The following is an 11,057-nucleotide window of genomic DNA, read 5'->3' on the forward strand; positions in this document are numbered from 1 at the left end:
AGGCATATAGCCGCCATGTCATCTGCAAACTTAATGATATTGGAGTCGTGCGAGGTCAAGCAGTCGTGGTTGAACAGGGAGTACAGGACGGGACTAAGCACGTCCCCCCTGATGGGTGCCTGTGTTGAGGGTCAGTGTGGTGGATGTGTGGTTGCCTACCCTCAGGAAACAGTTGCAGAGGGAGGTGTTCAGTCCCAGGATCCTTAGCTTAATGATGAGCTTGGAGGGCACTATGGTGTTGAATGCTGAGCTGTAGTCAATTAACAGCATTCTCACATAGGTGCTCCTCTTGTCCAGGTGGGAAAGAGCAGTGCAGAGTGCAATAAAGATTGCGTCATCTGTGGATCTGTTGGAGCGATATGCGAATTGGAGTGGGTCCAGGGTGTCTGAGATGTTGTTGTGAGCCATGACCAGCCTTTCAAAGCATTTCATGGCTACAGATGTGAGTGCTACCGGGTGATAGTCATTTAGGCAGGTTACCTTGGCGTTGTTGGGCACTGGGACTATGGTGGTCTGCTTGAAACATGTAGGTATTACAGACTGGGTCAGGGAGAGGTTGAACATGTATTTGAAGGCACTTGCCAGCTGCTCAGTGCATGAGCACGCATCCTGAGTGTGTGTCCTGGTAATCTGTCTGTGAATGTTAACCAGTTTATTGGTCTTACTCACATCAGCTACGGAGAGCGCGATCATACAGTCGTCTGGAACAGCTGGTACTCTCATGCGTGGTTCAGTGTTGCATGCCTTGAAGCAAACATAGAAGGTACTTAGCTCATCTGGTAGGCTCGCGTCACTGGGCAGCACGCTGCTGGGTTTCCCTTTGTAATCCGTGATAGTTTTCAATCTGTCACATCAGATGAGCGTCAGAGCCGGTGTAGTAGGATTCCTTTAGCTCAGTGTGGATGTTGCCTGTAAGCCGTGGTTTCTGGTTGGAATATGTACGTACGGTCACTATGGGTAGACGCAGTCAGTGCACTTCTTAATGAAGCCGGTGACTGATGTGGTAAACTCCTCAGTGCTATCCAATGAATCCCGAAACATACTCCAGTCTGTGCTAGCGAAACAGTCCTGTAACTTAGCATCCGCTTCATCGGACCACTTCCTGTTTGAGTTTTTGCTTCTAAGCAGGAATCAGGAGGATGGAGTTATGGTCAGATTTGTCAAATGGAGGTCGAAGGAGAGCTTTGTATGCGTTTGTGTATGTGGAGTAACGATGATGTAAAGTTTTTTCGCCTCTAGTTGCACAGGTGACATTCTGGTAGAAATTAGGTAAAAACAGATTTCAGTTTCCCTGCATTAAAATCACCGAACACTAGGAGTGCCGCTTCTGGATGAGCATTTGCTTGTTTATCCATTGCAGCGCCATACAAACTTTTTAGAGAGAGGCAACTCAAAAATAGATTCACACACGGTCTTAAAAGTTAGATTGGGAGTAGTGACTATCAGGACTGTACAGCGGTGATGTAAGTCAGTCCTGTGTTCACTGTTCCCTACCTGCCTGTGAGTCTATCTGTGAAGTAAACACACAGGCAACATACATGCTCATCATTTTCATACAACACACAGACACCAACTGCCCCCCCACCCACTGCTCAAAGGTTGTACTTATTTGCTTTATTAACCGGCGGCTCATCTGTGTGAGCAAGGTTAGTTGATGATTGGCAGCGCTCTCTTTTCCTGGAAGAGAGAGGGGAAAAAGTGTTCACCACTGACGATTCTTGGGAAAGATGGATTGAGCGAGGGACGGAGCCAGGGAGCGAGAGAGAGGGAGTGAGTATGTTCCCTTCTCAAACTCCCACAGAAGTGAGTGGCAGAACAGTAGACAGTACTGAACACACACACAGTTCATGTCAGTATTAAACCTGAGAATCTGCTTAAGACAGGAGCACACACACTTAACATTCTCTCCAACACACACACAATTCTCTCTTTTGTCACTCACACACACACACACACACACACACACACACTTGACCTGTGAGCAACAGCAGGAGTGTTGATACAGGGAGCCACTTTACCATAATAAACATTTTATGGATGATCTGAACAGTCAGCCCACACAGGTCTCTGTTGCATGGGGAGGCATCTCTCCCTGTGTGTATGTCTGCTGCACATCTGTCAGCTAGTATAGGTAACTGCATTCAAGTATTTACCGGTATATGCACGTCTGCATGACGTGTGTGTGTGTGGTGCCTGCGGGGCAGTGGCAGCAGCATCCTGTGTTTCACCATGACACAGCTGTTCAGTGGGAGAGGGAGAGAGATGTGAGTACTGAATAATTCACTCTACTCATGTGGATCAACACACACACACACAAGCAGACATGCATCCAAATGGCATGCAGACGAATCACACGCACAGTAAGTGTAAAAGAAAATGTCAAACGGTACTATCACTGCAATACCATGAAGAAAATTTGTAATGGGAAAACAATCCTCACACAAAAAACATTTGTGTACAAATGTATGCTGCTCAGCTAGGGCTGGGCAATATGACGATATACATAGTGTGACGATAGAGCAAAATATGAAACGATAGACGTTTTTCTATCGTTTATTTCCTTGTGTCGCAAATCACCCTTCACGGCAATATTTTTTGTCAATTGGACGACGCTTTAAATGTTCAAAATGTTCAACACAAACAAACATGGTGGAGAGTGAACGTGACACAGAGGTCGTACCTAAAATAGGGGCTACTTCGGTCGCATGGACGTGGTTTGGGTATGAAAAGTCTGACACGGACAAGAAAACCGTCCTCTGCAAAATATGCCTCAGGCTGGTCCCGAAAACAGGCTCAAACACCCCTAACCTCTTTTACCATCTACGCAAGAATCATGTGAATCAGTACGGAGAGAGTCTACGGATGAGACCCAAAAAAGTACAGTCGAGTGTTCAAAACAAGCCCCCGACTCAGACGTTGCAAGAGACTTTTGCCCGCGGCACACCATATGGCAAAGAATCACGAAGATGGAAGGAGATAACAGCTGCCGTTACAACTTACATCTGCAAAGACATGGCCCCAATTTACACGGACGAGAAACGGGGGTTTCGCGAGTTGGTGCTAACACTCGACCCAAGGTACCAAATGCAAATTGATATGTGACACGTATTAATGCCAAAATAACATGCAAAACAGGCAAGCCCCAAAAATATATATATACATTTTAGGCCTACATTTATTTTGTTTGAAACTATAGTTGAACTGTTTTCTATTTACCTTTTTAGATTTTTATACATTCATGTTTTATATTTTGTTACATGCTTAATTGAACATTTGCACAAAGGTTCTAAATAAAAGGAGAAATAATCAAATATGAGTAAGTACCTTTTTATTTGTTGAGTTTAATTCAAAATGTAATAAGAAATAGGCCTTTACATGTGGTCATTTTATATAAACTATTTATTCATTGAATTTACAGAAAATGTGCTATATGTGATATGTATCGTTATCTGGATATGAGATTTTGGCCATATCGCCCAGCCCTATGCTCAGCTAACGATTAATAAATGAGGCCCATTGACGCAACCCTGCATGGATGTCACAGAATAGGTTTTAAAATAAATGGAGCTACAAATATGATGCATTTGAATGCTCTCTTTCGCTCACACACAAACACACAGAGCAGTCTCAGTGGAGGAGACAGGTTGACCCTGGAGAAAACACTTTGCAAGCTTTTCCTTCATATCAGCCACATACATTCACAGCAGAAAAAGTTGATCAATATAAGAGCTGAGGTTAACGAGACAATCTGAGGCAGAGCTGTAAATGTTTGTTCCAGCCTAGTACTAAACAAATCAACTAAGCATCAAACCCTTTATTTGTTTAATTGGGGTGTGTTCATCAATTATGTGCAACGGCTGAGGACCTGGTTTCTGAGGACTGGGTTGGGATCTATACTAGTAAACACTGATCTAGATGGTGTGGGAGCAGGGCTAGAGGTGGTTTGAGTTGGCTAGAGATTACAGGTTGAGCCCTGGCCCTAGTTCAACAGGTCAGGATGAGCTATCAACTAGTGGGGACTAGGCAATGGGTTAGGGTCTTGTGGGAACCATTACAATATACAGCTGCTAAACAGAGGTATCCACACAGAATGGTAGACAGACAGACACAAATGCATTCAAAACACACAAGAGACACACACATTCCTTTACAGGCACAGCAATCAATATGGCATGCTAGGCTACTTGGCCACTGGCCCACTTTCCACAACCCCCATTAATGTGTTTGCCTCTCCAGCTTCATCCCTGTTTTTCACATGCATACATTTATTGCTCTGTTCACACACACGGCAGCAATACTGTTCCCTCCTTGTACATACCTTCCTGTTTGTCACATGCGCCACACACACACACACACACACACACACACACACACACACACACACACACCATTTCCTGCCTCCTGTGAGTTAGGCCCTAGTGTTGTGAGTCTGAGGCGTTCCCCTCCGCCATTGTCATAACGCTGCTGCTAGTACCACCACTACTGCTAGTAACCCCTGTGTTTGTGAGGAACAAGTCAAGACTCACTATGTGTGAGAGAGAGGGTGGGTGGAGCAAGGAGGGAAGGAAGGAGAGAAGGGGGTGAGATTGATAGAGATGGGGAGGGGGAGAGAGAATGGTGGAAAGAGAGGGGGGAGAGATGGCGAGAGGAAGACTGAAAGGGAGAGAGAATGGAAGGGTTATTAGGAGTGATAAAGAAGAAAGGAGAGAAAGAAAAGATAGCAAAGACATAAGTCTCAATGTCTATTGCAGTTCCTCTTTGCTACACCCCTATACTGACCTCAATATATCCCTCAGTCGCTCTCCTATACTCTCTTTTTCTGTCTCTCCCTCCATTACAATATCCCTTCCATGCCGTCTTTTGTCACAATTTCTCTCCCACTCTCCTTTTCTCCCTCCATCACCTGTTCTTTTGTGGGCAGGACCACAATGTTTCTTATCAAACTATAGCTACAGCACAAATATTTGGAAAGCTACTATTGTTAAGCTTTCACAATCATATCTGTACATTATGTTTACATAACAAAACAGAATTTTGAAGGAATTTATATAACCACCATGGTTTAACCCAGAGCTTTGGTGCAACATGAGGTCCAATGACTTTTCAATGCAGCCAATTCAGGAAGATAATATAAATTAGCTTTTTAAATAAAACAAGGAAACAAATGGGCGATTTTTCAACTGATTTGAAAACCCCTGTCTCATGTACTCCGGAAATTCAGTTGGTTCTAGAAAATGTATCCTCCATATTTATTCCTCTGGCAGATAAACACGCCTCTTTTAAACAATTCCGTCAAAGATAGATCGAACCCTTGGTTTTCTTCTGCATTATCTGAGCTCATTCAGAGGAGAAATCAGACCAGAGCCAAAGCAAGAAAAACTGACTGTAGTGGACTGGAAATCTTTCAGACAATTGAGAAACCGATGTACTCTCTCGATTAAGAAAACTAAATCAAGCTACTTTTTTAAGCTCTCAGACTCTGCTGGTGATCCTTCAAAAGTTTGGAAAACAGTAAATGCATTGAAGCGTAAAAATGATGCTATTAAATCAAAATGATCTTGGCAGGCTTTTTATTTGATAGAAATGGTGGTGTAGTTGACTCTGGTCAGCCAATCGACTACTCTTACCTAATGGTTAAACTTCTAGAGAATCTTTGTTTTCTCGCTAAAAAGTAGAAAGCAGACTATTCATTCGACATTCCTAAAAATCGGTCCTAGACTACTGCGACATCACCTACAGCTGAAGTCGGAAGTTTACATACACCTTAGCCAAATGCATTTAAACTCAGTTTTTCACAATTCCTGACATTTAATCCTAGTAAAAATTCCCTGTCTTAGGTCAGTTAGGATCACCACTTTATTTTAAGAATGTGAAATGTCAGACTAATAGTAGAGAGAATGATTTATTTCAGCTTTTATTTCTTTCATTACATTCCCAGTGGGTCAGAAGTTTACATACACTCAATTAGTATTTGGTAGCATTGCCTTTAAATTGTTTAACTTGGGTCAAACGTTTCAGGTAGCCTTCCACAAGCTTCCCACAATAAGTTGGGTGAATTTTGGCCCATTCCTCCTGACAGAGCTGATGTAACCGAGTCAAGTTTGTAGGCCTCCTTGCTCGCACACGCTTTTTCAGTTCTGCCCACAAATTTTCTATAGAATTGAGGTCAGGGCTTTGTGATGGCCACTCCAATACCTTGACTTTGTTGTCCTTAACCTGTTATGGCTAGGGGGCAGTATTTTCACGGCTGGATAAAAAACATACCCGATTTAATCTGGTTACCACTCCTACCCAGTAACTAGAATATGCATATACTTATTACATATGGATAGAAAACACCCTAAAGTTTCTAAAACTGTTTGAATGGTGTCTGAGTATAACAGAACTCATTTGGCAGGCAAAAACCTGACAAGGTTTCAGGCAGGAAGTGGCCTGTCTGACAAGGTGTCGTTCTTCTTGTCTCTGTTTATTGAAGAGTGAGGATCTTAGCTGTCCCGTGACACTTCCTACGGCTGCCATAGGGTCTCAGAAGGCGGTAAAAAGCTGAATCGTGGCTTTGCAGGCTCTGGCTGAAACAAAGTAGCGCGTTTGGGTAGTGGCTGGATACAGTACTGTGAGACTCAGGCGCGTGCCCGCGTCGACCGAAAGCTTTGTTTACTTTCCTCAGTTTAGCTAAAAGGAGATTCCCGGTCGGAATATTATCGCTTTTCTACGAGAAAAATGGCATAAAAATTGATTTTAAACAGCGGTTGACATGCTTCGAAGTACGGTAATGGAATATTTAGATTTTTTTTGTCACGAATTGCGCTATGCGCACGACCCTGATTTACCATTTCAGATAGTGTCTGGGACGCACGAACAAAACGCCGCTATTCGGATATAACGATGGATTATTTTGGACCAAACCAACATTTGTTATTGAAGTAGCAGTCCTGGGAGTGCATTCTGACGAAGACAACAAAAGGTAATGAAACTTTTATAATAGTAAAGCTGATATTGGTGAGTGCTAAACTTGCCGGGTGTCTAAATAGCTAGCCCGTGATGCCTGGGCTATGTACTTAGAATATTGCAAAATGTGCTTTCACCAAAAAGCTATTTTAAAATCGGACATATCGAGTGCATAGAGGAGGTCTGTATCTATAATTCTTAAAATAATTGTTATGCTTTTTGTGAACGTTTATCGTGAGTAATTTAGTAAAATGATAGCGAATTCCCCGGAAGTTTGCGGGGGGTATGCTAGTTCTGAACGTCACATGCTAATGTAAAAAGCTGGTTTTTGATATAAATATGAACTTGATTGAACAAAACATGCATGTATTGTATAACAATGTCCTAGGGTTGTCATCTGATGAAGATCATAAAAGGTTAGTGCTGCATTTAGCTGTCTTCTGGGTTTTTGTGACATTATATGCTAGCTTGAAAAATGGGTGTCTGATTATTTCTGGCTTGGTACTCTGCTGACATAATCTAATGTTTTGCTTTCGTTGTAAAGCCTTTTTGAAATCGGACAGTGTGGTTAGATAAAGGAGAGTCTTATCTTTAAAATGCTGTGAAATAGTCATATGTTTGAAAAATTGAAGTTTTTGTATTTTAGAGGAGTTTGTATTTCGCGCCACGCCCATCATTGGATATTGGAGCAGGTGTTCCGCTAGCGGAACGTCTAGATGTAAGAGGTTAAGCCATTTTGCCACAACTTTGGAAGTATGCTTGGGGTCATTGTCCATTTGGAAGACCCATTTGCGACCAAGCTTTAACTTCCTGATTGATGTGGCTCAGTTGGTAGAGCATGGTGTTTGCAACGCCAGCATGGTGTGTGCAACGCCAGGGTTGTGGGTTCGATTCCCACGGGGGGCCAGTACAAAAAGTTCATGCATTTACTACTGTAAGTCACTCTGGATACGAGCGTCTGCTAAATGACTAAAATGTAAATGTATGTTGCTTCAATATACCCACATAATTATCTTTCCTCATGATGCCATCTGTTTTGTGAAGTGCACCAGTCCCTCCTGCAGCAAAGCACCCCACAACATGATGCTGTCACCCCCGTGCTTCACGGTTGGGATGGTGTTCTCCGGCTTGCAAGCCTCCCCCTTTTTCCTCCAAACATAACGATGGTCATTATGGCCAAACAGTTCTATTTTTGTTCCATCAGACCAGAGGACATTTCTCCAAAAACTACGATTTTTGTCTCCATGTGTACTTGTAAACCGTAGTCTGACTTTTTTATGGCGGTTTTGGAGCAGTAGTTTCTTCCTTGCTGAGCGGCCTTTCAAGTTATGTCGGGCTCGTTTTACTGTGGATAAAGACACTTTTGTACCTGTTTCCTCCAGCATCTCCACAAGGTCCTTTTCTGTTATTCTGGGATTGACTTTCACTTTTCGCAACAAAGTACATTCATCTCTAGGAGACATAACGCGTCTCCTTCCTGAGCGGTATGAAGGCTGCGTGGTCCAATGGTGTTTATACTTACGTGCGATTGTTTGTACAGATGAATGTGGGACCTTCAGGCGTTTGGAAATTGCTTCCAAGGATGAACCAGACTTGTGGAGGTCTTGGCTGATTTCTTTTGATTTTCCCATGATGTTAAGCAAAGAGGCCCTGAGTTTGAAGGTAGGCCTTGAAATACATCCACAGGTACACCTCCAATTAACTGAAATTATGTCAATTAGCGTATCGGAAGCTTCTAAAGCCATGACATCATTTTCTGGAATTTTCCAAGCTTTTTAAAGGCACAATCAACTTAGTGTGTCATGCACAAAGTAGATGTCCTAACCGCCTAGCCAAAACTATAGTTTGTTGACAATAAATTTGTGGAGTGGTTGAAAAACAAGTTTTAATGACTCCAACCTAAGTGTATGTAAACTTCTGACTTCAACTGTATGTAAGAATGCTGTTCATTGACTATAGTTCAGCATTCTACACCATAGTACCCTCCAAGCTCATCATTAAACTGGGGGGGCCCTGGGTCTGAACCCCGTCCTGTGCAAATGTGTCCTGGACTTCCTGATGGACCGTCCCAGGTGGTGAATGTTGGAAAAAACACCTCAAATTCACTAATACTCAATACGGGGGTCCCCACAAGGAAGTGTGCCCAGCCCCCTCCTGTACTCCCTGTTCACCCATGACTGTGTGGCCACGCACAAAAGGACTTGAGTTTCTACATACCACAATCACACCATGAGTAGTTAATCATGAAACAAACTCCCCATGCCTTTCTTCTTCCCGGAGAGTTCTTTATTCCTGTCTGTTTGATGTACTGAGAACTCAGCTGGCTGTATGAACGGAGACAGTATATCCCGAGAGAGCCATGTTTCTGTGAAACAGAGTATGTTACAATCCCTGATGTCTCTCTGGAAGGAGATCCTCGCCCTGAGCTAGTCTACTTCATTGTCCAGGGACTGAATATTAGCGAGTAAAATACTCGGCAACGATGGATGGTGTGCACGCCTCCTAAGTCAGACTAGAGGGCCACTCCGAATACCTCTTCTCCGCCGACAGTGCTTTGGAGCAGCCTCTGGAATAATCTACCAGTCAAAAGTTTTCGAACACATACTCATTCAAGGCTTTTTCTTTATTTTTACTATTGTCTACATTGTAGAATAAAGGCAAAGAGTAGCTACTTGGAAGAACCTCAAATATAAAATATATTTTTATTTGTTTAAGACTTTTTGGTTACTACATGATGATTCCATGTGTTATTTCATAGTTGTGATGTCTTCACTATTATTCTACAATGCAGAAAATAGTAAAAAATAAAGAAAAACCCTTGAATGAGTAGGTGTTCTAAAACTTATAACCGGTAGTGTAAGTACTGGGGAGTACGAACAATGGATCCAATTGGTCACAATGAGTTACCACCGCTCTGATATCCAAAAGTAATTTCCCGGCTGTATGTAATAACACAAAATAATTATGGACTAATAATGTAAGAAATAACACACAAAAAAAATTAAAAATACTTCAAAGGTTGCTTAGGAGCTAGAAGCAGAGCTGCCATATTTGTCAGCACCATTATTTTACCTGGGGAAGAGTTGCAGGGTAGAGAAGAAGAATGTGCTTATTTGAAAGCAATAAAAAAAAAAAATTACATGTAAATGAGTAACTCAGGACGTTTCATTTTTAAAAAGTAGCTCTCATGCTAGAAAAAGGTTGGAGACCACTGCTCTAGGGAAATTCTAAAGGCTGATTGAAGACATTTTTACGGAATAAATGTTTCTTTCCAATGACTGTTTTGCTTTTTGAGTATTGATGTAAATATGTGTATTGATGTGGATACAGGGCTCATCTGTTAGAGACCTTGGTCTCAGCATGACTCCCAGACAAAATAAAGGTATTTTAAAAAAGCACACAAATTACTTTCTCAAATGCTAGAGTTTGGCAGTATACCGTATCCCAGAGTATGATTTTCCAATCATGCATTTTAATACATTTTAAGATTTGTACTTTTTTAAATAAATACCTGCAGTCAATTTGTGCATCAGGTTAATATATATTCCCCAAAACAGCTGTTTGAGCCAGTCCGTGTTTGTTTACAAAGCACAACAAGCAAAACGGGAGCGTCAAGGGGTGAGTCACTCCTGCAGCGCAACTTAAGTGAGGTGATCATTTACACTTGTATGAAATTGACTACTAACGTTATCTTAATAATTATAAGATGTGTAGCTGGTCAACTAAGATGTGTCAAATAAATTCACTCCAGCTGGTTTTTGCAAACTTGCTAACGTTAGCTTGCAAAATCAAGCTTCTTGGTAACAGCAGCAGAGACAATCCCCTCGTGGATTAAGATACATGCTATCTAATATTTGTTTTGTGCTGTAAACTTTGTTTTGAGATACTTGCATTATGTTATGAGCTGGGTTGTCTTAGTACTAAATGTTTGCATGCGCTCATTAGCATTTACCTATGGCAATTCCTCAGTACATGTTAGGATTTTCTTAGCATTCTGTTAACTGATGTTTTCAGGGCATTTTTTTACCTTTGAAAAAACAAATAGAGCCCCTTGTGTGCACTGCGGGTAATTCCATATATCCCTGGATGGCACAGGCACGGCATGAAGG

General features: G+C 42.1%; 1 protein-coding gene across 6 annotated transcripts in view; it reads right to left on the reverse strand.

Moving 5' to 3' along the window:
- LOC106607643 (MAP/microtubule affinity-regulating kinase 3) overlaps positions 1 to 11,057 on the reverse strand; it is a 217,383-nt gene that overhangs the window by 171,304 nt on the left and 35,022 nt on the right. The gene's annotated exons all lie outside the window — the stretch shown is intronic.

Source organism: Salmo salar, chromosome 06 (assembly GCF_965601325.2).
Source record: "Salmo salar chromosome 06, fSalSal1, whole genome shotgun sequence".
Lineage (NCBI taxonomy): Eukaryota > Metazoa > Chordata > Actinopteri > Salmoniformes > Salmonidae > Salmo > Salmo salar.